Below are 26087 nucleotides of genomic sequence, written 5' to 3' on the forward strand. Positions count from 1 at the left end.
ACCAACCCCCATGGCTGTTACCAATGTTTAATTGGATGTTTATAGAATTAAAATGGAGATTTGGGAGTTATTTGGGATGTTAGAACCGTTCAATTTGGAAAAAATAAAAATTCACATAGGCTGTCAGCCTCACTGGCCGCGCCCACGACTTTTCAGTGGTCGCGGCCACTAGCTTCTGTCCCCCAGGCCGCGGCCACAGGCCATTTTCAACACAAAAAAGTCATTTTTCCAAAACGTTCCAAAACGTCCCAAATCCTTTCCCACATGATTTTGTAACCTCCAAACACCTATTGAGAGTTAAAAACATGTCTCCAACAGTCATATATCATCATGACTTTATGAAATCCAATCTCAAATGTGTAACATATAATATACACATTATTGGGTAATATTTGGGAGTTACAAATTCGTAACTGATTTTGTAACTCCAAAATATGTCAGATTTGGGCACACACATTAGTCCAATTTTGTGACTCTCAATAATATGTTACAAGGTGTGACAAATCACATTTTGTCACTTTATTTAATCTAATATTATATTATATTATATGAAATAATATAACATTCCCCCACTAGATTAAATAATCATTTTTTGTAATACTTATTTAATCAATCAAACATTATATCAAATATAATATTCCCCCTCTTGATTAAATAATCACTCTCTATAGAAACCTTTGCATTGGTGCATAAAGTAAAATGTCTTTCGACTTGAATTTTACCTTAGTGTAATTATCACAAAGTTTGTTGAAATTTTGGTTGCCGAAGCATTGAACCACTATTCCTTGATAACAAACCGGTGATAACACACACACCTTTGCTATGTTCACTTGAGACCTCAATGTCTCGCTTTTGCACCATTAATGCCTATGTACACATTCCATTCATAGACTTTTCTTGAGAATGACTCCCAATTCTCATGAGGGGCGGCACCACCCCTAGGTCTATAGAGGTAGAACTCTTACAGTATTTTGTTACCCTAAAATACTTGTCTTTTCAAGATTGAATTCTATTAAAAAACCTTTCGGTTTTAACCCTCATTTTGGTAACACACTAGTACTCATATCTCAGATGGGACAAAATTTGAGTACTACTATCTATTCACTTGATTGACTTGTTATTACTTATTGAACTTAATACTAGTTTGGTTACTAGTATTAAGATAGGTTACCATCAACCGTGAATCTCTTTAGGGAGTCTAAGTCCCACCCCTTGAGATGTAGAAATAATTCCACTTGAATCATTTCTTTTCTCATGTATGCATACTTAGAAACTCTCATTATTTTATTCAAACTTTGTTGCTAGCCATAGTTTGATTAAAATAGTTACCTCTTTAAAATAGTGATTTTGACCATAGTCAAGTCCCCCACTATTTTAAAGTTTAATATCCAAGATAAACATTTGAATGTTAATTCTAGAAATCTCTTCGTTTCTAAAATTCTCCTTTATGTTTTAAATTGATTCCTTCTTGAATCAAAATATTACAAACAGTAACTTTAGACACCAAGCATGTCTAGATTTATCCATTCTATACACATATAGCCAATGTGATTTAAAATGTGGAATTCCAAATCACCTATTTGATAGGATGACCAAATTAATCAATTGATTAACAACAAAATAAATTGATTAACTTTGGAGCATCACCCCCACATTTCTCACATAGTGATAATAAAATACCACTTTAAAATAGAAATCTCTTTATTTCTAATAAGTCATTTATCCTCCAAGATAAATCTAGACCTATGATTCTCAAAGTTCATTGTGAGTCCTTAAGCTTCATGATAAACACTCAATAGATCAAGATAAAAACCTCAATGTTTATCTTGATTCATTTACTTGCTAAAGCAAGACACATTTCTTTCAAAGCAACTTTTATTTTTAGTTGTCTAAATAATCTCAAAATCATTTAAACAACTTTTGTGTATTTTCTAAGAGTCTCTTTGAGATTCTTTTGAAAACATCAATTTGACATCCATTGATTTTCTCATCAAAATCAAAATGAAAATGTCAATTTTTTTTTAAACACTTTAAATCAAAGAAAATAAACCCTCATTGATTTATTTAATGACTTTGATTTCTTATGTTTTGTTTAAAATTATCTCTTCATTGAGATTAATTTAAACATATCACCATCTTTAACCAAAATGAATAAAGTTATCTTTTATTCACCTTTGGTGTAAGATTCAAAATTGCTTCTCCAATTTTGTAATGTCACCTCATTGAGCCATTGAATATTTGAGAATTGTTGTCACTAAATAATTCTCAAATGTTTTCTCTTTTGACCACACTTTTAGACTCCAAGCCTATAGGTCAATATGTCATCCCATAATTTTGGATCCCCCTAATCTATTTTCTTGCAATGACAAGACACTTATCAAAAGATGTAACCCCCTTAAGTTCATCTTTTCTTATCTCATAAAGTGAGATGGTAAACACTTAAATGAGAAATTTAATTTCTCAAATAATTCCTTTTATTTACCAAATAAATGGTAACTCATCACATTGCAATAATATAGGATAAACATATTACCATCTCACAAATGTTTGCATGATTATATTTCACATAGTTGTCAACATACATGACTAATATCATACTAATGTGGCTCTTTATTGATATGAGAACATGAATTACAAATATCATACACATATTTTCACATTTCTATTGATGCACAAAATCAATATACTTATACATGTCATATAAAACTCATAGTTGTCATTCTAATAATTTCCCATTAACACAATTATATGACATGCTAGCATATTACCAAATAATCTACTAGATTATTTACATATTGATCACATATCATAAAAATCAAGATATTATATTATCTTCTAATCTAACCACTGTATACAAAGAAGATTAGAAAACAATGAACCTTATTTATAAATTTTTCTTCTTCTCATTTCTATCACTATATGAAAACTATTAGATCTTCTAAGAAAACAAAAGAAGAACATTACCTTGTCTTACCATCTTTCCAAGGTTGGATTCTCACAAGATCTCCATGGTTTCTCCTTCCATTGAAAAGGATTATAAGCTTTTTATTGTTAGAGAATATATATTATTGCTCAATGGAATTATGGAAAAAACCAAATACAACTCTATGCAAAAATACAATGGACAAGATAATATTGATTAAATAAGTATTACAACTCAATTGCTCAAAATACAAGTAAATAAAAATATGTAGAAGAAGAAGATTACAAACTCAATACTATAACAATACAAGTAAATAAGAAGAACAAAAGAATGAAAACACAAACAAACTCTCACACAACCAAAGTGTAGAGTAGTGGGGATCACCAACTTGAACAAGGTTCAAGACCTTTGTCCAAAAGCTTATTTCCCCTTATTCTCTAAGCACTAAGGGATCTCTCTAGGAAATAGCTCTCTGGAATTATCAAGCCTTTTGGTGTATTTTTCAGCCAAGTGCTTTGTGGATGAAAAATGGTGTTGTCATACAAGTGAGCATTAGGCTCCTATTTATAGAGTTTGAGATACCCCTTTGAATTTCAAATTCCACCAACCCCCATGGCTGTTACCAATGTTTAATTGGATGTTTATAGAATTAAAATGGAGATTTGGGAGTTATTTGGGATGTTAGAACCGTTCAATTTGGAAAAACTAAAAATTCACATAGGCTGTCAGCCTCACTGCCCGCGGCCACGACTTTTCAGTGGTCGCGGCCACTAGCTTCTGTCCCCCAGGCCGCGGCCACAGGCCATTTTCAGCACAAAAAAGTCATTTTTCCAAAACGTTCCAAAACGTCCCAAATCCTTTCCCACATGATTTTGTAACCTCCAAACACCTATTGGGAGTTAAAAACATGTCTCCAATAGTCATATATCATCATGACTTTATGAAATCCAATCTCAAATGTGTAACATATAATATACACATTATTGGGTAATATTTGGGAGTTACAAATTTGTAACTGATTTTGTAACTCCAAAATATGTCAGATTTGGGCACACACATTAGTCCAATTTTGTGACTCTCAATAATATATTACAAGGCGTGACAAATCACATTTTGTCACTTTATTTAATCTAATATTATATTATATGAAATAATATTACATTGATTAGATCTAATCTTTTATTGGCCCTGCGTTCATGATGCTTATGTCATTTTCTAGCTCTCAGGTCAGTAATACGCGACCAATGCCGACCCTGACTAGTCAATGCCATACACAAGTAAGCAAGATTTGCTAAGCATTTAATATGCAATCAATGTCCACATTTAACAACCCACATGCCTCTATAACAACCACGCATGTCATATACACAGGGTGCAGTTTTCTTACCTCGAGTTCGAGTGAGAAATAATATAAGAACGACCATTGAGAACGATCAACCTTTAGATTCCTTAGCGGTCCCCTAGTCATAACCAATTGGAAACCATTAATAAAGTAAATCAATGAATGGTTCACAATCTAAAACCACACTCACGGGATCAATCCCTCACACTCGGGACTCCCAATCTACTCAAAAGGGGTAAAGGAACCAACCCCGGAGCCTTAAAAACCATCCCGAGCCCTAAAAATGACATCCCCTGAAGTTGGCCTAGCGTTGGGGTGCTGCCCATTGGCGCTGGGGCGCTGTCCAAAAACCAAAGAAGGCCAATTTCAGCCCTGCCTAGCACTGGGGCGCCAGCTTCAGATCGGCAACATCCCTATTTTTCCCTCCTTGCGATTCCCCTTGAAACCAACCTTCCAAACCAATCCCAAAGCTTACCAAAACATCCAATTCAACCCCTAAACTTCATCTACATCATACCCTCATCAAAACCCAAGCATCCAAACCCAAAATCTCCCATATCAAAATCCATAGGCTGAAAGCTATAAGAAAACAGAGAAACTCTTTAAATTCATGGATAAAATCTTACCTCAAACTGGTTTTGAGTCCACTTCAATGGATGAACCAAGTTTCTAAGCTCAAACATTTAGTTTCCTAGCTTAATTCCTCGATTTGGCTTCAAAAATCAGAAGAAAGAAAGAGGGAAAATGGTGTACGGGTGAGAGAGAAACCTTGCTCTGTTTTGATTATGCTAATGGCCTTCTATAGCTTACCAAGGTCATATATATCCCTTGCCAAATGACCAAATTGCCCCTAGTCATTTAAAAGTTTCTAAAACCTCCAAAGGGTAAAATCGTCATTTCCAACCTATTTCGTTAATCATAATTAACACCCTCCAATTCCCGCTATTTTCAAATACCAATAATTTATATTACGTTACCCTTTTATTTCCGGCAACGCTCTAATCATTAAAATCACCCCGAGCCCCGAGCTTAAACCTATTATGACCAAACCGATAGTTTATATTCAAAGATCATCTCATGCCGAATACCTCGAACAAATCCACATTATAATGTGGCATCAACGATTAATCACAAGCATGCACCAAAATGTACAAATATGTCATCAACGGGCCAAATTACCAAAATACTCTAATAATCGAATGTAGACCCACATGCATGCATTTAACATCATATTATAATATAATTCACATAAACATGCATATAATTATTTAGTGGCATAATTAAATAATTATGGCCCTCCCGACCTACTAATCCAGCTATTAAACCACATTTGGGATTTCGAGGCATTACAGACATATATGTATGTTTAATTTTTTTTTGCCAAATCAGAATATTATTTAATTAAAGTTTTTCTTTCCTTCACCGATCACATCAAATCTAGGATTTTATCTCTTGAGTTTGGATACCACTACACCAATTTACTTCTTCTATATTTTGATAAAAAAAAAATATATATATATTCTGTAATAGAGAATGCATTTCATGCTACAACTTTCAACATGATTGTATTGTTCAAGTATAAAGAAATAAATAACTACATAACTAAGTCTTTTGGTATATTGGTTTGCTTATATTTTCTTTTAATTTTAAATTTGAGTAGATGAAGAGATGGTAAAATTAAGTTAATTGGAGTCCGAACACCAATGTCCTCGCTTTTATATTTTTCTTTATCTTATTTTTCTTAATTATTTGATTGTGACATTCATTTTTAAGTAAAAATTATGTATGTTATTATTAATTATTTAATTATAATTGAACATATTATTTAACAACTTTTTTGTTGTTGTTGATTTGAATGTAGAACCGTCCATATATAATAGTTTTATGCTTTAAATGTACATAGTACATATAAAATTTATAAATGGCATTGAAAGCATTGACATTTGTTATACTAATTAATTTATTAGGGATTTATAACAAATTTATAAATTCACTAAATTAACAGAGCTTTATTTTATTTTACTGTACACATACATATAAAATATAAAATGACATTAAAAGCATTAATATTTTTTTATTGTAATTTGGTATTAGCTTATTAATTCATTAAAATAAAATAAAAAACTAATTTATACATATCTTAAATGTATAAATTCAACGTCAAAATTCAAATATATATATGAATGATATTTAGAGCTATAATTTATTTATAAAATATTTTGGCTTTTAATTAAAATTTGAGTAAAATTAATAAAATAGTTACATTTATTTGATTGATAACGTTCAATATTTTTATATATTGAAATTATTAAACTAATAATTTTCTTTTGGAAGGAATAACATTTCATTTTTTCTTTTATTATATTACATATAAATTTTGTTTTTTGAAAAGGAAAAAAAATCCAAACAAACGGGCTTGGTGCGGTTTTGCTCCCTAGTATTTATATAAATTAGAGTTTTGAGAAGATGAGTTTACACCATATTATTCTAATTTTCTTTTTTCTCTATTTACTAATTTTTATTTAATATTTATTAAAAGAAATAATTACTTAATAATTAAAAAAAATTTCTATAGTCTCACATGGTTTACAAACTATTGTGGCATTATATATATAAAGTACTCTTGAATCACTTTGAATTAACCCAACATTAATATATTTTTTTCTTATATGGATGATTGATTTCACTTAATCTTGCCAAAATACCAAATTATAATATATATTTTTTGGTTTATCAAATTAAATATATTATTTCTATTATACATATTTAATTTTTGTAGCATATATTTTTTATATAATTTAAATTTGTAAATTTTATATTATATATTGAAGAAGAAAAATGAGATTATTTATCTATATTTCTAAATCTATATATAAATATAGGAGAATTCTCTTATAGGGGCTTCACTTTAAGCTCTACCGATAGGGCTCTCAATGTTTACAACTCGTTAACAGTTTTCAGCGCGATTTTTTTTATGACCGTGTATATTGTAGCTATTTAGAACATCCTGCAAATTTTCAGAAAATTCTGAATAGTTTACAGTACCGAAAACTAGGTTCAAATATGTTGCACGCGTGACTAATTTTTTTTATACGCGTGGAAAACAACATGTTTGAACCTAATTTTCGGTACTGTAAATTATTCAAAATTTTCTGAAAATTTGCAGGATGCTCTAAATAGCTACAATATACACGGTCATAAAAAAAGTCGCGCCGAAAACTGTTCACGGATCGAGAAACACTGAGAACCCTACCGGTAAGGCTTAAAGTGAAGCCCTTATAGAAAAATTGTCCTATAAATATATTTAATTAAGATAAAATATCTATAAAAAAGTAATAGTATATTATAAAATATCTATGAAAACTAATACAATTATTCTTCACCCTACTCTTCTAATCTTTTATTTTTTCTATTTTGTGGTTTTTTCTAATTTTTATTTAACATTTATTAAAAGAAATAACTAATTAACAATTAAAAAAATCTCTGTAGTCTCATATAGTTTACAAATCATTATTTGTTGACGTCGTTTTTCATCAACTTAAATATGAAGAGCACTAAACACAAATACATAAAAAAATAGAAAGATTCACAAACTTTTTATGAAGTTCAGCAATTAAAATCTGCCTAGTATAAGCCACGAACCCACTATCGTGTTAAAGCCAGAAATTGCAAACAACATTGATGTAGAAAATAAAATCTTCTGTACTTTTAGGTCTCTTTTTTTTATGTTACTTTTGTTACTTTGGAATGAGTAGCAGGGGTATTTTTCATTTTTTTAATCGTGCAGCATATACTTGAAGATATTACTTTTTACGGTGACTTTGGCTCGGTTATTCTAAATAGAGGAGTGGTTTAACTGTTAAAGATGTTGAGTGCTTGATTCTGTATATAAAAATATATACATAAAGAGAGGATTGCGTTAATGGTGAAATTGTGGGAGTCATTTTGAATTGATTTTATAGAAATTTATATTTCTTACTGTTTTTTATAATTTAATTACAAAATTACATTTCATAATTTAATTTACAATACTATAATTTTTTTTTACAGTTTTTCAACTATTTTTTATTATTTTCTTTTTGTTTTTTTTTTTCACGGTACTGGTTCCCCCTCTTTCTCTCTCCACTATTCTTTTTTTTTATTATTATTATTAATTTCTTACATTGTCTCTTATCTTTAATTTTAAAAATATTTTTCAACCACACTGCTAGTTGGTTGGGCTCAAAAGTGGTACAATCACGACATACTCTTCAAGGTGATCATTTTAATATGTAGCATATTTTTTTTTGCTGTTGCCGGAGAAGATGACCAGAATAAAAAATAACATTTTAGTTTCTTTTTTATATTGTATTAACCAAAAAGTAACTAAATTTCAAATCTATATCTATATATAAAAGAAAGTTTTAGGGAGATGAGGTGTCAACTTATACGAGTTTTCTTCCCTATTCTTTGTTTTTCAAATTTTCACATTTATTTAGATTTTTAATTTTTATATTTATTGATAATCTATACACAATCAATGCATATGAAACTCATAAGTTGTTACTTTTTTTCTTCCCCAATATAAATTAATGATAATATTATCTAAGAATATGAAAGGATGATCATATTTTAAATGCAAATAGATTACTAAGATTATCTGACATAATTTTTTTTTACGTTTATAGATTACTTTTTAACATATATTAATAATAACAATTATATGTGTTATTAAGTGATATGTGTATGTATAAGTGATTTACTGCTACTTTTTTTCATCCCCAATTTTATATTTGATTAATGATAATATTGTAGGATCTTGGATTTTAAATCTAGATGCATGTTTTCTTTTATTTTTCCAAACACATAATAGAAACATAGAATAACATAATATACATATGAACATCAGATTCGTAAATTAACATAAACACAAAAAATGTAGAAACTTACGAATACGCAGCAGAACTAGAACAACTATTTCCTTCAATCTCTATAACCCTTGATTCCTTTTTGTAGCAGAGTATTATCAAGATATTGAACTAGATCAGCAACACAGTCTTCCTCACCAAGCCTTTGATCAACCTAGAACTAGTGTGAGTTGGTTCTCAACACATGAGATAGAGATCTAGAAGAGAAGAAGAGATAGTGACTAAGAAATGATTAGTTTCTAGGTTTTCACTTACCCAATGAATCAACTGAGACTGACTTCCTCTTGAAAATCCTAGATGTCATATTCCTTATATAGACAACTTAATTAGCTTTATTTAAATTAATTAAAATAATAAACAAAAAGATAAAAGTCTTGGGATTCCACAAATGGCCTTGGACCCAATCTCATTATTTTGAATTTAAATCCCAGTTGGCTCTAAATTCAAAACCTTTTATTTATTTATTTAATTAATTAATTAATTAAATCTTTATTCAAATTAACTAATTATAATTTGAAACTTGATTTAATTTTATTTATTTATATTAACACCAATTTATAAAATATTAATAAATTTACTCAAAGATTCTCTTTTAATCTCTAAATCTCATATCTCTGTAAATTTTTCAAAATTGACCTAGTCAACTTTAAAAAATCCTAATTGATAATTAAATCAATTAATTGAGACATTCTAGATGATTTACTCAAAGGTAATGCGGGAACCATGGATCCATGAAATCAAGCTCCAAAAAGTTACCCTGAATTTATTTACGAATAATTTCACTACCTTATTAATTCATCGTGACTCCACTACAAACTCGGAATTGAAATCTTGAATTCATATAACATATTTTCCAAACCATAAATACGTTATCCATTGTTATAACCATTATAGTCAGTCAATCCTCTGTCAATGATTTACTAACGAGCTGGGTGAAAATTACCGTTTTACCCCTCATCAGTATTTTATCCTTAACTCCCACTAAATTCCTTATAAATGAGATTTTCATGAACTTAATCATAGAAATAAGATATCAATCATCTAACCTTTTGAACAAAGCAATTAAGGAAATCATCATTTCACTTCTCATACAGATGTTATAGATTTCATATCTATGAATAATACTCCCACTCAATTACAGTACTAAATCTCCAAGATGTAAGTATGGGCTTGACTGTAGGGTAAGCTAGTAACGAAGACGTCAAAAGATTTAAATAATATAATTAACAGAATATTATCACTCAGAATTAAGATCGACTTAACTTACGGTCAACATTGTGACATTGATTAGATTTGATAATACCTATACTTATTTATCAATCAATTATCAATATCGGTCCTAGTCCGATGTAACCAAATACATCCGATCTTACCTACTTGGTCAATGCCTTGGACAAGACATCACACCCCGAATGTGTAAGTATATCATATCGTAGATTGCCTAATCAATGAAAATCCAATGCACTGATCTAATCTTAGGACTTGTTCTTTTGAACATATAATTACAACTATAATCCATTGTGACCTAGTCACTATAATTGTATCTATCCATATGTTCTGGATTTTATAAATGTTTGTACTATTTCAATAATCATGCAATAAAACAAGCAAGCAACAAGGTTGTCAAACTAGATGATTTCGACTACTTTTATTGACAATATGAACGTGTTACATGTCCGACATGCTTTTATAAGGGCATAAAACCCAACAAACTCCCACTTGCCCTTTTAAAACAAATGGGACATGTTTCTCAAAACCATGCATTCTACATGCTTCACAATTATGCTCTCTGCTTATATCTTTGTATATGGATATGAAAGATTGCGTTCTAATGCTATCTTCATCACCTTCACATCACGCCTTTGCCACACATCCTCGATAATGTGGTGCTTTCTCTCTATATGCTTTGCTCTTTTGTTGCTTTGAGGTTCTTTCAAATTTTCTATTGCCTCATTACTGTCACTAGACAAAATGAGTGGTTTATCCATTTGTGGAATAACACTGAGATCCGTATAGAACTTCTTTAGCCAGACTATTTCCTTAGCCACCATAGAGGCAACTATGTAGTCAGCCTCTAGGTGGATTCTGAAATGGCAGAAAGCCTAACACTTCTCTAAATCAGAACTACTGAGATGGCAAACAACCTATCGCTTCTCCAAATCATAGCTCCACCCCCAAGAGTAAACACATTTTTCAGAAGTAGCCTAAAATCTGAATCTTTGCAGCCTAACATGTTCAAAGATCCACCTGAAAAGACTAACATATAGTCTCTATGTAACGACCCAAAATCACTAATAAGGCTTAAGGGCCTTGATTAGTGTGTCGGGAGGGCACGAATGGTTTATGTGTGAATTAAACAATTTAATGCATGATTCTGTGTTAAGCAAGTTTGTATGATTATATGAATAAATGAAATGCATGTGGGCCCCATTTGGTTGCTAGGGGCATATTTGTAATTTTTGCCCGTTGAGGGCATAAATTTGACATTTGTATATACTATGATAGATACCATGTGTGAGTGGTGATATAATTGTGATGCACGACCCGAGACGGTCCTAGGGAGCTGTTTAGTTTGAAAGTCACAACGGGGTCAAATACCCGGCTCGGGAGGAGCTTAGGGGTATTTTGGGAATATTATAATGTGATCGGGAATTATTGAGTTGTGGTTAGCAATTTAGTAATGGCTTATACATGTCGGGATTAACTATGGATTTATAGGAACACTTAAGGATTTAGCAGGATTTAGGTGAAATGACAAAAGTGCCCTTGAGGTTGTATCAGACATTTTGTTATGGGAAAGGGAAAATGGTAATTTGGTCTTAGGAAAGGATAACTCTGGCTGAGGAGAAGTCAAATACGTTACTTTTATTTTAGGCATAAACAGAACATTCTGCTGGAAGTCTAGAGAGAACCAAACTAGAAGGAAGAAGAAGAAGAGCTATCTTCTTTGGGATCAAGGAAGGGACTCAAGGGTGAACTAAGGGAGACTCTAGGCTAGGAATTGAAGGGTGCAAAGGAAAGTTTTAACTCTTTTCATAATAGAAATTCTGCTGGTGATGTTAGGTTAGTAAGCTGAAATTTTGTTATTTGCTTATGGGTTATTGGAGTGAAGAATTCAGCTTGGAAATCAAGGGAAATTAGCTTGAAGTTGGACTTGAAAGAAGCTCAAGGTCGAATCTCTGCTTGAGGTGCGAATTTCATGTGTTTTTGAGGTTTATAATCTGGTGTGGTTTATGTTTTTGAAAGGGTGGTTTAAGTTTTATAAAGTATGGTTTAAGATTTTGTGAATTTTGAGCCACTAGGTGATTCTTGAGTTTGATTGTGTGATTGGATTCGTCGCTATGATTTTTGATTTTCCATACTGTTTATCTGGGTTTTTAGGTTGATTTGGGACTTGGATGTACCTTTGGGTTGATTTGGAAGAGTTTTGGCTCGGGAAAAATGCTGGTAAAAACCCAGTTTTCTGGGTTCGCGTATGAGCGCCGCGACCCTGTTCTTCCGTGCTGCGGGGCTAGGTTGAATCAGAAGATGGGGATCCCGCTGGGCGCCGCGGCCCTTATAGGGTTGTTCCGTGGTGCTATGCTAATTTCAGGACAGGGGAAATTTGAGGTTTTAGGGTTTTGGCTCAGGGGGCTCGGGGGACGCTTCTGCTACCTTGTGCGGGGAAACGGGAGGTCCCGAGAGCACGGGATTGGTTCCGGTAGATGATTATGAATTGGTTAGTAATTAAAGTGCAATGTATGTGTTGTGACTAGGTATTCGGAAAGGCTCGGGTTAGAGGACCGCGCTCGGGATTTCTGTGCTCAAGAAGCTCAGTACATAGGTAAGAAAACTACACCCGGTTGTGAATTTATAATGGGACTAAGGGTTCCCTATTTTAAGCACTTTATGAAGGATGGTATTATGCCATGTAAATTTTAAATGCACGACCTAAGAGTGCCGGAGTTTATGTTGGCGCATAGGGCGCGGCTCAACCACTAGTAGCTGAGGACAGCTTATTAATCACTGAGCTCGGTTTAAGCGGACCAGACTCAGTGGGGGTAAACAGAGGGTGCGACCTAAGGGCGTCGACCTTGATTATCATATGAATTGATTATTATTGTTGAATGATGAATTTGTTATGTTAAATAGTTGAGTGTTGGTTTGTTGATTCCCTGGTAGTGCCTATGGGTTATGTGATTAATGTGGTATGCTAAGTATATGAACATGCTTTATGGGATATTCAATTGTTACCATTGTTTGTGCTATAATGTTATAGTTTCTTGCTGGGCCTTGGCTCACGGGTGCTACGTGGTGCATGTAAAGGCAAGGGTAAACTTGATCAGCTATGAATCGGAGGGCTCTGAGGGCAGAATATACATGATCAGCTGCTCAGCCACTACGGTTGAGGAAGGGACAGGAGTGGGAAGACCATTGCCTTAGAGTGGCTAGCGGTTGTTTGTATTTTGGAAATTTTGTAAACTGACTTTCAAACACTATTTCTTTTGGGATCCCTTGTACAAAACATTTAATTATATGAAATGTATATTTTATGACCAAAATCTTTTAACCCTACTTCATTAGTGATGTCAGTGACATGTTTTTAACTGAATGCCTTGATTAGCAAGTCCCGCACCTTTATAAATACACAGTGTAATGGTCTTAGCTATCCAGGGCATTACAACTTGGTATCAGAGCATCCTAGGTTTAAGGGTTCCTGAAGACCGACTGGACATGTACATTTGATGCTAAAGACAAGCTCGATTCAGGGTTTGGTAATGTGTATATGTGCTTATATTCTTGTGTGCTTGGAAAGAATTATGAATGTTGTTATTTGTTGGATTAATAGGAAGCATGAGATACTGATAGGGCCTGGCCCTTGACTGCTGTGTGATAAAATTGAGGCATGCTTATTAGCATCACTGTGTATGTATATGAACATCTAAATGATTAACTATTTATTGTGTAAATATGGGTGAATGTTTGGATGAATTCTTATGTCTTGATTGTTTGTGATTGATTGTGTTCCATTGGTGGATTTTGGAAGAGCTTTTACCCTGTCATCATGGTCTGATTGCTGAGTCGTTGATTACAGATTGACTTGGATAGCTATGCGCCCAAAAAATCTACGCGACTAGCCGACACTAGGTCTGGGACCGGATGTGATTACCAGGGCCAGATTCCTCCGCCAGTTCCAGAGAACTAGCAGCAGATTATGGCAGAGATGCAAGTGCGACTACAGAGCCAAGATGAACAGATTCATCTTCTATAACAACAGGCTCCAGCAGGGAGTACTACACCTATTGTGCCACCTGTAGTGGCACCAATTATACAGCCAGTAGAAGTTAGGAACAAGTAGGAGCCATTGTATGAGCGGTTCCGGAAGCAGCATCCCCCAACTTTTAAGGGAGGACCTGATCCACTGAAGGCCGAACAATGGATGACTATGATTACTACTATCCTGGATTTCATGAGGATAGAAGGTTATGACAGAGTAGCCTGTGCTACATATATGTTGAGAGAGGATGCCCGCATCTGGTGGGAAGTGGCATCACAGACCAGGGATGTCACTGCTTTGAGTTGGGATGGATTCAAGGATCTATTCAGCTATAAATACTACAATGTTGCCATCAGGGCAGAAAAAGTTAATGAGTTTGTGGGATTGGTGCAGGGCAATATGTCAGTTACTGAGTATACCCTAAAATTTGATAGACTTGCGAAATTTGCACCAGATCTTATGCCTACAGATGCAGCTAGGCAAGACAGGTTTATTCGAGGGCTTAATGCTATGATAGCCCGGGATGTGAGGATTACAACAGTACCTGGGGGAACAACTTATGCCCAGGCTGTTGAGAAGGCTCTTACCGCTGAGGAAGCAGAGAATAAGATCTGGAAGGAAAGTGCGGCGAGGCGCGAGGGTCGCAGAGTGGTGCCTCCTTATTCTGGTTCTGGTAGGGGTGGAGGCCCCAGTGATGTGAAGAGGAAGACCCCTGACACTTCGACCGCTGGTGATCCTAATAGGAGGGGTTAGGGTGGCCGTCAGGGCAGCAGTGAGACATGGAGGAGTTATCCGGAGTGCCCGAGGTGCAGAAGATGCCATAAGGGAGAATGTCAGGCCAAGGCCTGCTATGTGTATGGAATAGTGGGGCACCTCAAGAAGGATTGCCCAACAGTGAAGAAAGGGGAAGCAGGAAAGGTGGACAGCTTGACTCCAGCTTGAGTGTTCACCTTGACACAGGCAAAGGCTGAGGCTAGTCCCTTGGTGGTGACAGGTCAGCTTTCTAGCGCTGGCTCTCCTTTTACTGTATTGATTGACTCTGGTGCTACACATTCATTTTTTTCTAGTAAAGTGATTGATAGATTGTGTAGACCTAGTGAGTATCGAATTGTGGGGTTTGAGACTTTATTGCCTACTAGGGAATTGGTAATTTCTAGGAAGTGGATCAGGGCACTGCCAGTGATGGTTGATAGTAGGGAGCTTTCAGTTGACTTGATTCAGTTAGACATGGAGGATTTTGACATGATCTTATGGATGGATTGGCTGGTCAGGTATGGGGCAACTATTGACCGCAGGAAGAAGATGGTGACTTTTGACCCTAAGGGCGAGGATCTTTTTATTTTCGTGGGTGCGGTATGTGGACCCCGCGTACCTATGATATCGGCACTGAGAGCCAAGGACTTGTTACAGGGAGGATGTATAGGTTTTCTGGCTAGTGTGGTGGACACTACCAGAGTGTTGCCAACGGGGCCAGGAGAGACCATGGTGGTTTGTGAGATTTTGGATGTGTTTCCTGAGGAGCTACCAGGATTGCTGCCGCGCAAGGAGATTCAGTTTGTTATCGAGTTAGCACCGGGGACAGAACTGGTATCAAGGGCACCATATAGGATGGCACCAGCAGAGTTGAAGGAACTGAAGATATAGCTACAAGAACTTTTGGATTTGGGGTTCATCAGACCTAGCTACTCTCCATGGGGCGCTCCATTTTTGTTTGTTAAGAAGAAGGATGGGACTCTGAGGATGTGTATAGACTATAGAGAGTTGAACAAGTTGACCATCAAGAATAAGTACCCTCTACCAAGGATCGATGACTTGTTCAATCAGTTGTAGGGAAAGATGGTGTTCTCAAAGATTGATCTTTGATCTGGTTATAACCAACTGAGGATCAAGGACGAGTACATACCGAAGACGGCCTTCCGAATGCTGTATGGGCACTATGAGTTTTTGGTCATGTCTTTTGGTTTGACCAATGCCCCGGCAGCCTTCATGGATTATTGAACTGAGTGTTCGAGGACTTCTTGGATCAGTTGATCATTGTCTTCATCGACAACATTCTAGTATATTCCAATTTAGAGGCAGAGCATGAGCAGCATCTTTGTCAGGTTTTGCAGAGATTAAGGGAGCATCGATTATATGCCAAGTTTAAGAAGTGTGAGTTTTGGTTGCCGGAGGTGACTTTTCTTGGGCATATAGTTGGTGTAGAGGGGATTAAGGTGGATCCGTCCAAGGTGGAGGCAGTGAGAGATTGGCCGAGGCCAAGGAATGTCTTAGAGGTGCGGATTTTCCTTGGGTTAGTAGGTTATTACAGGAGATTTGTAGAAGTGTTTTCGAAGATTGCTTCACCAATGACGAAGTTGATACGGAAGAATCAGAAGTTTGTTTGGTCAAAGAAGTGTGAGAACAACTTCCAAGAATTGAAGTGACGACTTATTACTACACCTGTTCTGAGTCTTCCTTCGGAGGAAGGAAAGTTTGTTGTATACTGTGATGCATCAAGGTTGGGTTTAGGTTGTGGGCTGATGCGGAATGAGAAGGTTATAGCTTATGCATCGCGGCAGCTAAAGGAGTATGAATAGCGGTATCCTACCCATGATCTAGAACTGGCGGTAGTGGTATTCACACTGAAGGTGTGGCAGCATTACCTGTATGGGGAGAAGTGCGAGATATACACTGACCACAAGAGTTTGAAGTATTTCTTCACCTAGAAGGATCTAAACATGAGACAGAGGTGTTGGTTGGAGTTGGTGAAGGATTATGATTGTGATATCCTTTACCACCCAGGGAAAGACAATGTAGTGGCAGATGCATTGAGCCGGAGGGGCTCGGGACAATTATTTAGTTCTATTCAGATCTCCAAAGAGTTGGCAGATGAGTTGACCAAGGCAAGGATAGAGCTGGTGGTGGGCCAATTGGCCAATGTTACCTTGCAGTCGACCCTACTAGAGCGGATCAAGGAAGATCAATTGGTGGATGCGCAGTTATAGGATGTTCGACAGAATGTCTTAGCGGGGGTAGCTAAGGATTATTCTGTTTCTGAGGTTGGTATGCTTCGATATCAGGGACGGATTTGTGTTTCAGCAGACGAAGGGATCAAATGAGAGATACTATATGAGTCTCACACTATGTCGTACTCGCTTCATCCGGGTACCACGAAGATGTATCAGGATCTACGAACATTATATTGGTGGCACAGGATGAAGAAGGATGTGGTGGAGTATGTGGCCAAGTGTTTGACAGGTCAACAGGTGAAGGCTGAGCATCAGTGACCAGCGGGATTGCTTTAGCCTTTGGGTATCCCCGAGTGGAAGTGGGAGGACATTACCGTGGATTTTGTGGAAGGTCTAACCAGGACAGTGGGACTTTATGACTCGGTGTGGGTGTTAGTGGACATATATACCAAGTCAGCTCATTTCCTGCCAGTGAAGTTGACTTACACAATGGAACAGTATGCAGAGTTGTATGTGAGGGAGATAGTTCGTCTCCATGCGGTTCCTAAGTCTATTGTATACGATCGAGACCCTATCTTTACCTCCAAGTTTTGGGGAGCTCTACAGAAAGCTATGGGGACTCAGTTGAAGTTTAGCACAGCCTTTCATCCTCAGACTAATGGACTGTCTGAGAGGATGATTCAGGTGTTGGAGGATATGCTTAGGGCATGTGTGATTGACTTCGAGGGATCTTGGAGTAAGTATCTCCCATTGATTGAGTTTTCATATAACAATAGTTATCAGTCCACGATTGGAGTGGCTCCTTACGAGATGTTATATGGGAGAAAGTGTAGGTCACCCATTCATTGGGATGAGATGGGTGAGAGGAAATATTTGGGGCCAGACATGGTTCAAAAGACAAAATGAAGCTATTAAGAAGATCCGATCTAGAATGCTTGCTTCGCAGAGTAGACAGAAAAGCTACGCTGACCTTAAGCGTAGAGATGTGGAGTTCCAGGTGGGGACCACGTGTTTCTGCGAGTTTCACCACTTCGAGGGGTGAGAAGATTTGGAGTAAAGGGAAAGATGTGCCCTCGATTTGTTGGACCTTTCGAGATTCTAGAAAGGATTGGACAGGTGGCTTATAGGTTGGCCTTGCCACCGTCGTTGTCGGGAGTTCATGACATATTCCACGTTTCTATGTTGCGGAAGTACGTCTCCGATTCGACACATATGCTGAAGTATGAGGATTTGGAATTGTAGACAGACTTGTCTTATGAGGAACAGTCGGTTAAGATACTAGATCGAAAGGAGAAGGTTCTACGGAATAAGGCAATTCTGCTAGTTAAAGTATTGTGGAGGAATAGCAAAATCGAGGAAGCGACCTAGGAGCTTAAGTTGGTGATGCGGGAGCAGTATCCCGAGCTATTCAGGTAAATTTCGAGGATGAAATTCTCAGTAGAGGGGGATAGTTGTAACGACCCAAAATCACTAATAAGGCTTAAGGGCCTTGATTAGTGTGTAGGGAGGGAACGAATGGTTTATTTGTGAATTAAACAGTTTAATGCATGATTCTGTGTTAAGCAAGTTTGTATGATTATATGAATAAATGAAATGCATGTGGGCCCTATTTGGTTGCTAGGGGCATATTTTTAATTTTAGCCCATTGAGGGCATAAATGTGATATTTGTATATACTGTGATTGATACCACATGTTAGTGGTGATATAATTGCGATGCACGACCCGAGACGGTCCTAGGGAGCTGTTTAGTTTGAAAGTCACAACGGGGTCAAATACCCGGCTCGGGAGGAGCTTAGGGGTATTTTGGGAATATTATAATGTGATCGGGAATTATTGAGTAGTGGTTACTAATTTAGTAATGGCTTAGACATGTCGGGATTAACTATGGATTTATAGGAACACTTGAGGATTTAGCAGGATTTAGGTGAAATGACATAATTGCCCTTGAGGTTGTATCAGACTTTTTGTTATGGGAAAGGGCAAAATGGTAATTTGGTCTTAGGAAAGGATAACTTTGGCTGAGGAGAAGTCAAATACGTTGCTTTTATTTTAGGCATAAATAGAACATTCTGCTGGAAGTCTAGAGAGAACCAAACTAGAAGGAAGAAGAAGAAGAGCTATCTTCTTTGGGGTCAAGGAAGGGACTCAAGGGTGAACTAAGGGAGACTCTAGGCTAGGAATTCAAGGGTGCAAAGGTAAGTTTTAACTCTTTTCATAGTAGAAATTTTGCTGGTGATGTTAGGTTAGTAAGCTGAAATTGTGTTATTTCTTGTGGGTTATTGGAGTGAAGAATTCAGCTTGGAAATCAAGGGAAATTAGCTTGGAGTTGGACTTGAAAGAAGCTCAAGGTCGAATCTCTGCTTGAGGTGAGAATTTCATGTGTTTCTGAGGTTTATAATCTGGTGTGGTTTAAGTTTTTGAAAGGGTGGTTTAAGTTTTTGAAAGGGTGGTTTAAGTTTTATAAAGTATGGTTTAAGTTTTTGTGAATTTTGAGCCACTAGGTGATTCTTGAGTTTGATTGTGTGATTGGGTTCGTTGATGTGATTTCTGAGTTGCCATACTGTTTATCTGGGGTTTTAGGTTGATTTGGGACTTAGATGTACCTTTGGGTTGATTTGGAAGAGTTTTAGCTCGGGAAAAATGTTGGGAAAAACCTAGTTTACTGGGTTTGTGTATGAGCGTCGCAGCCCTGTTCTTCCGTGCCGCGGCGCTAGGTTGAATTGGGAGATGGGGACCCCTCTGGGCGCCGCAGCCCCTATAGGGTTGTGCCGTGGCGCTAGGCTAATTTCAGGACAGGGGAAATTTGAGTTTTTAGGGTTTTGGCTCAGGGGGCTCGGGGGACGCTTCCACTATCTTGTGCGGGAAAACGGGAGGTCCCGAGAGCACGGGATTGGTTCCGGTAGGTGATTATGAATTGGTTAGTAATGAGAGTGCAATTTATGCGTTGTGACTAGGTATTCGGCAAGGCTCGGGTTAGAGGACCGTGCTCGGGATTTCTGTGCTCAAGAAGCTCGGTACATAGGTAAGAAAACTACACCCAGTTGTGAATTTATAATGGGACTAAGGGTTGCCTGTGTTTAAGCACTTTATGAAGGATGGTATTATTCCATGTAAATAATAAACGCACGGCCTAAGAGTTCCGGAGTGTACGTTGGCACATAGGGCGCGGCTCAACCACTGGTAGCTGAGGACAGCTTATTAATCACTGAGCTCGGTTTAAGCGGACCGGAGTCAGTGGGGTAAACAGAGGGTGCAACCTAAAGGCGTCGACCCTAATTATCATATGAATTGATTATTATTATTGAATGATGAATTTGTTATTTTAATAGCTGAGTGTTGGTTTGTTGATTCCCTGGTTGTGCCTATGGGTTATGTGATTAATGTGGTATGTTAAGTATATGAACATGCTTTATGGGTTATTCAATTCTTACCATTGTTTGTGCTATAATGTTATATTTTCTTGCTGGGCCTTGGCTCACGGGTGCTACGTGGTGCAGGTAAAGGCAATGGCAAACTTGATCAGCCTTGAATCGGAGGGCTCTGAGGGCAGAATGTACATGATCAGCTGCTCAGCCACCACGGTTGAGGAAGGGACAAGAGCGGGAGGACCATAAATGTCTGTTTTGCCTTTGAGTGGCTAGCGGTTGTTTGTACTCTGGAAATTTTGTAAACTGTCTTTCAAACACTATTTCTTTTGGGATCCCTTGTACAAAACATTTAATTATATGAAATGTATATTTTATGACCAAAATCTTTTAACCCTAGTTCATTAGTGATGTCAGTGACACGTTTTAAACTGAATGACTTGATTAGCAAGTCCCGCACCTTTATAAATACACAGTGTAACGCTCTTGGCTACCCAGGGCGTTACACCCTAATCCATCAAAGATACCGACCTCCATCTATTGTTCATTTCTAAGGTTTTAGTGACACTTGCTCACCACTCCCACTACAAAGCAGATCTTCGGTCACAACACACAACATAGCCATGCATTAGACTTCTAATTGCTAATGCATAAGGAAATCGTTACATCTTTTACTTCTCTTGAGGAGTCTATGGAGACTGCTGCTTAGAAAAATAAATTCCATGTCAAGACACTAAACATCCTTTCTCGGAATTTGTTACAGAGTAACGACCAAGCACCTCACCTAAATAGGTCGGTTGGTTAGAGCCAAAATTCAGTTATTTCTATCCCTGATGAATTGGATACCAAGAACATGACTTGCTACAACGAAATCTGGAATTTCATTTCCAGCCAGTTCCTTATGTCTGATAATTTCTTGACATTGTTTCCAATGAGTAAGATATCATCTACATGAAGGATTAAGAACACCACAATGTCTTTTTCCCTAAGTTGTTAAACATAAGGGTCAACTACATTTTGTTCAAAACCACAGGTCTTAATGTTTCCATTTAACCTTAATTTCAGGAGTGTGAAGCTTGTTTAAGTCCATATATTGACCTACTCAGCTTGCGAACATTCTTGTCCAACTACTTAAAATCCTTATGATTGATCCATGTAAATGGTCTCATCAAGATAGCCTTTAAAAATGCTTCTTTGATATCCATTTGCCTTATCTCTTAATCAAGAGTTGTGGCTATGTATAAGAGTATACTAAATAAATTTTAACATGGCTACCGGAGAAAAAGTTTTCTCTAAGTCAACTTTCTCTCTCTACCACGAGTCAAGCCTTATCTGTCTCGACATTTCCATCAGCTCCTCTCTTCTTCTTATAGATCCACTTGCACCCCATGGGCCTAAAGTCCAATGGCACTTCTACAAGATCTCAGACAAATTAAGAGTACTTAGACTATATTTCCTAGTACTTGGCTTCGAGTCAAAGATCCCTTTCAGACTCACCCATTGCATGTTTAAAGGCCAAGGGATCATTGTTACTTATGTCCCCAACCAACTTGTGGGTTTCACTATCCATATCATTGGTACCGGGTTCCAAGAAACCCTCCCACTATGACGAGGCATCGTAACTTTCTGACTTGGATTAGTGGTTTCTAAATCTACCTTGTTTTCATTGACTTGTGGCGGTGAGGATGGAACAATAGTTTATCGTTTTTCCATCTAATACTATTTTTCTACGAGACTTGAAATTTATTATGTAGTCATTATCCAGAAAAGTAGCATTTGTAGAGTCAAACACTTTCTTGTCTTCTAGACTATAAAATAGACCACCATGAGTACCTTTAAAATAGCCAACAAACAAGCAAATCTCAGTTCGGTGTTCTAGCTTTCTTACATTTTTCCTCAGGACATAAACATGACACCCCCAAATTTCATAATGACGTAAACCAAGTTCACGACCATTCCATAATGGTAGTGGTGTCTTGGAGACAACATTGAGATGGCACAACATTTAAAAAATGTCACATGCGGTCTAGTTAGTATGTCTCTAGAAAATATATGGGTAAGAAGTCAATAGAGTTGAATAGCTTATCATTGAACACATATTTTCAAAAACGCTCAATTCACGCCGCTCAGCATCACCGTTCTATTGCGAAGTCCTTGGGACAGTTGCTTTAGACAATTCTCCAAGTTCAATTAAATGATCTTGGTTCTGATTATCCAAATATCCTCCACCCCTATCATATCGCAAGATCTTTAACATTTTATCTAATTTGGTTTTAAAGCCATAGCAATGAATTCTTTGAACTTCTTAACAAATTCTCATAATTCCTATGCTTTAGGTACTTACATGAGTCTCTAGAGCAATCGTCGATGAAGGTGATGAAATACTCATAACCACCCCTCACTTGAACATTCATAAGTCCCCATACATTTGAACATACTAACCCTAGTGGTTCTTTGGCTCTTTCTCCTATCACAAAGAATGGACGCTTTGTCATTCTGCCCTCGAGACTAGATTCACAAATAGGTAGGTCATCCTAGGTGAGTTCCCTTAAAGGCCCAGCCTTTGTTAGTCTTTGAATCCTATCATAGCAAATATGACCAAAGCGAAGATGCCAAAGGTACGTCATTTCTAACGTTATTGACCTTTTGTCGTTTAACGGTCCTAGATTTAGCTATCTTAAATAAATCATTATTTAGAACATAGGGTCCGTTTAGTTGCAATAGGTATAACTCATTTTTCATACATCCACCCCACAATTCACATCCATCTAAAGAAATAGGATTTTATTACTTGTGAAAGTAACTACAAATTGTTGTTGATGTTATAAGAAAAACTGAAATTAAAATTTCCATTAAAAATCGAAATAAAATAAACATTTTCTGAAAACAATATATTTATTTCCAAAATTCATTCAAGCTTGTCATTTTGCCTTGTTTGATAAGAACATCCTTTGATGGATTCCAAGCTTTCACTTTTTATCTTTCATGGCTTTCCCAATGCTAAAATGGTGTAAAAAAATACATGCATGTTTAGTAGATTTTGATTCAGCGATCCAAAAACCGAAGTATCATCCTCTAAAATCACATGCATCAAAGACAAATTTTGTTATCTTGGTTTCCATTTGCCTTGAGTGCTGGGAAATCTTGTTCCAATTTCCAATCTCCTTGCAGTTGGAAACACTCCCCTTTTTGTGTACTTATAATCAGGCCTTGCTCCAAGATGCTTTGCAGTATTTGGTGCCTTGCCAGTAGACTTCTTGTTCTTTTTGTATGAATTTCTTCCACTCTTGCTCTTCAAAGAAGAAGCTTAAAGCAACTTCTCCTTGAGCTTGTTTAGTAGTATTAACATTCTTTCCTTTGCTCGAACCACCATCAACAATCCTCTTTGAAGGATTTGGTGATCGTTGCATATGAAAAATAGGAATATCTTTGATTATCACGAACTCGATATTGTCCATAATCAACACCATGTTGATGTTGGACAAACATTTCGTGAGGTTCTCACCATAGAATAACCTTGTAGAGATTAGAGAGAGTATGAGGTGGGAAACCTAGAGCTATGATTATTAACTAAGTAGAAGTTAAAGCATTGCTTGACAAACATTTATTCATTAAATTTTTTGAAATAGCATAACATGCAAAATGTTTTGAGACAAGCAAAATGCTAAAACACTTATCTTCTATTTCTTTGGTACTTTAAGTAGCCATGAACCCATGTGTCCCAGGTTGCGAGAGTCACAAATATTCATTTAGTTAAATAGAGAAACATCTCAATTAATAAAACTTCATAGAATTTTATTAACTACCTATTCCATCCAATCAAAGTAACGACAACTCATGTGTCCCGGTAGGTGAGAGTCACAAATATTTCTTACTTTATGAGTTTGACCCACGGTTTTGATTATTATAGACTTAATTCCTATAATCACTGTAGGGATGAGTCTATAGAAGGTCCGTCTATAACCATCTATCCTAAGAAATTTAATCATGTTAAGAAGTCCAGTGAACACCTTCCATAGGGAGATGAAATCAAAGCGCCATGAGGCCTCACTGAACTCTAACCTTGTTAAATCAATGGTTGAGATCGAATTAAAAAAATTTAAAACTCATTATTAAATATTTTAGTATTTTATTATTTTTGAAAAATATCAACTTAGGTTTGCCAAATTATTAAAATAATTAAAAAACCAACTTAAGTTTTCCAAATTATCAAAATAATTAATAAACCAACTTAGGTTTTCCAAATTATAAAAATAATCAATAAACCAACTTAGGTTTGCAAATTAATAAAATAATTAATAAACCATAGTTTATAATTTTTCCATTAATTCTAAAATTACCATTGAAAATTTATCCAAAAATTAGAATTAATTTATTTATAATCAATTATTAGGTCCAACTAAAAAGAATAACATAATACAATTAAGTCCAACTTAGGTAAATGGGCCTTAACAATTCGAGCTTGCATGGAGGACAGCTGAGTTCAGTATGTCGGACCCACTACTAAGACTCCCTGACTTCCACACAAAACCCAAAAAGACAGGAATTTGAACATTCATTTTATTAATTATTATTCAATTGATTAAGCTCAATCTAGTAATGCAAATCAAATGACCATTCACAAGAGAGGTATTTAAACTTTACATGTTCAATTGGGCCCAAATAAAACATAACATTTTATGAAAGTTTTATTTGAGTTTTCCCACATTTTTCAAAACAAAAAATGGGTCATCATTATACTTATATTAAAAGCCCAAATGCAAAAAATAACTTAATAATGATGCTAGATATGTTAATTTTCTTATTAATTGGATGGGTCAAACATGAAAACCTATATGACATGTTACACAACTTTATGCATCATTACATTTATTACCAAAATAAATAAATCAATCAATATCTAAACCAATTAATTGAGTTATCAAAATTAATTTATTTATTAATTAATTACCATAAAGTTTATCCCAATTGAAAACGTACCATATAATTAATCAAACATAAAATTAATTTAATTGTCATTAAAGAAAATATCTCAAATTTTTTTAAAATTGAATACTTAGATATTTCTTTAGCACAACATAACAAAAAAATATCTTAACTAACTTTTATATTATACATATAAACATATATATATATATACAGTTTTAATATATACAATTTTTTTTAAATATTATATATATAAACATTGTTGACGCAGTTTTTCGCCAATAGTGAATTAAGAAAATAACAAGGTTGATTAGTGCTTGATAATAAACCAAAAATAAGAAATGAACTCTCAAGAACACAGATCTTCTTACGTGGTTCAGTGGTTAAAATCAACCTAGTACACAAGTCTATATTATTA

This window comes from Humulus lupulus, chromosome 6 (assembly GCF_963169125.1).
Source record: "Humulus lupulus chromosome 6, drHumLupu1.1, whole genome shotgun sequence".
Classification (NCBI taxonomy): domain Eukaryota; kingdom Viridiplantae; phylum Streptophyta; class Magnoliopsida; order Rosales; family Cannabaceae; genus Humulus; species Humulus lupulus.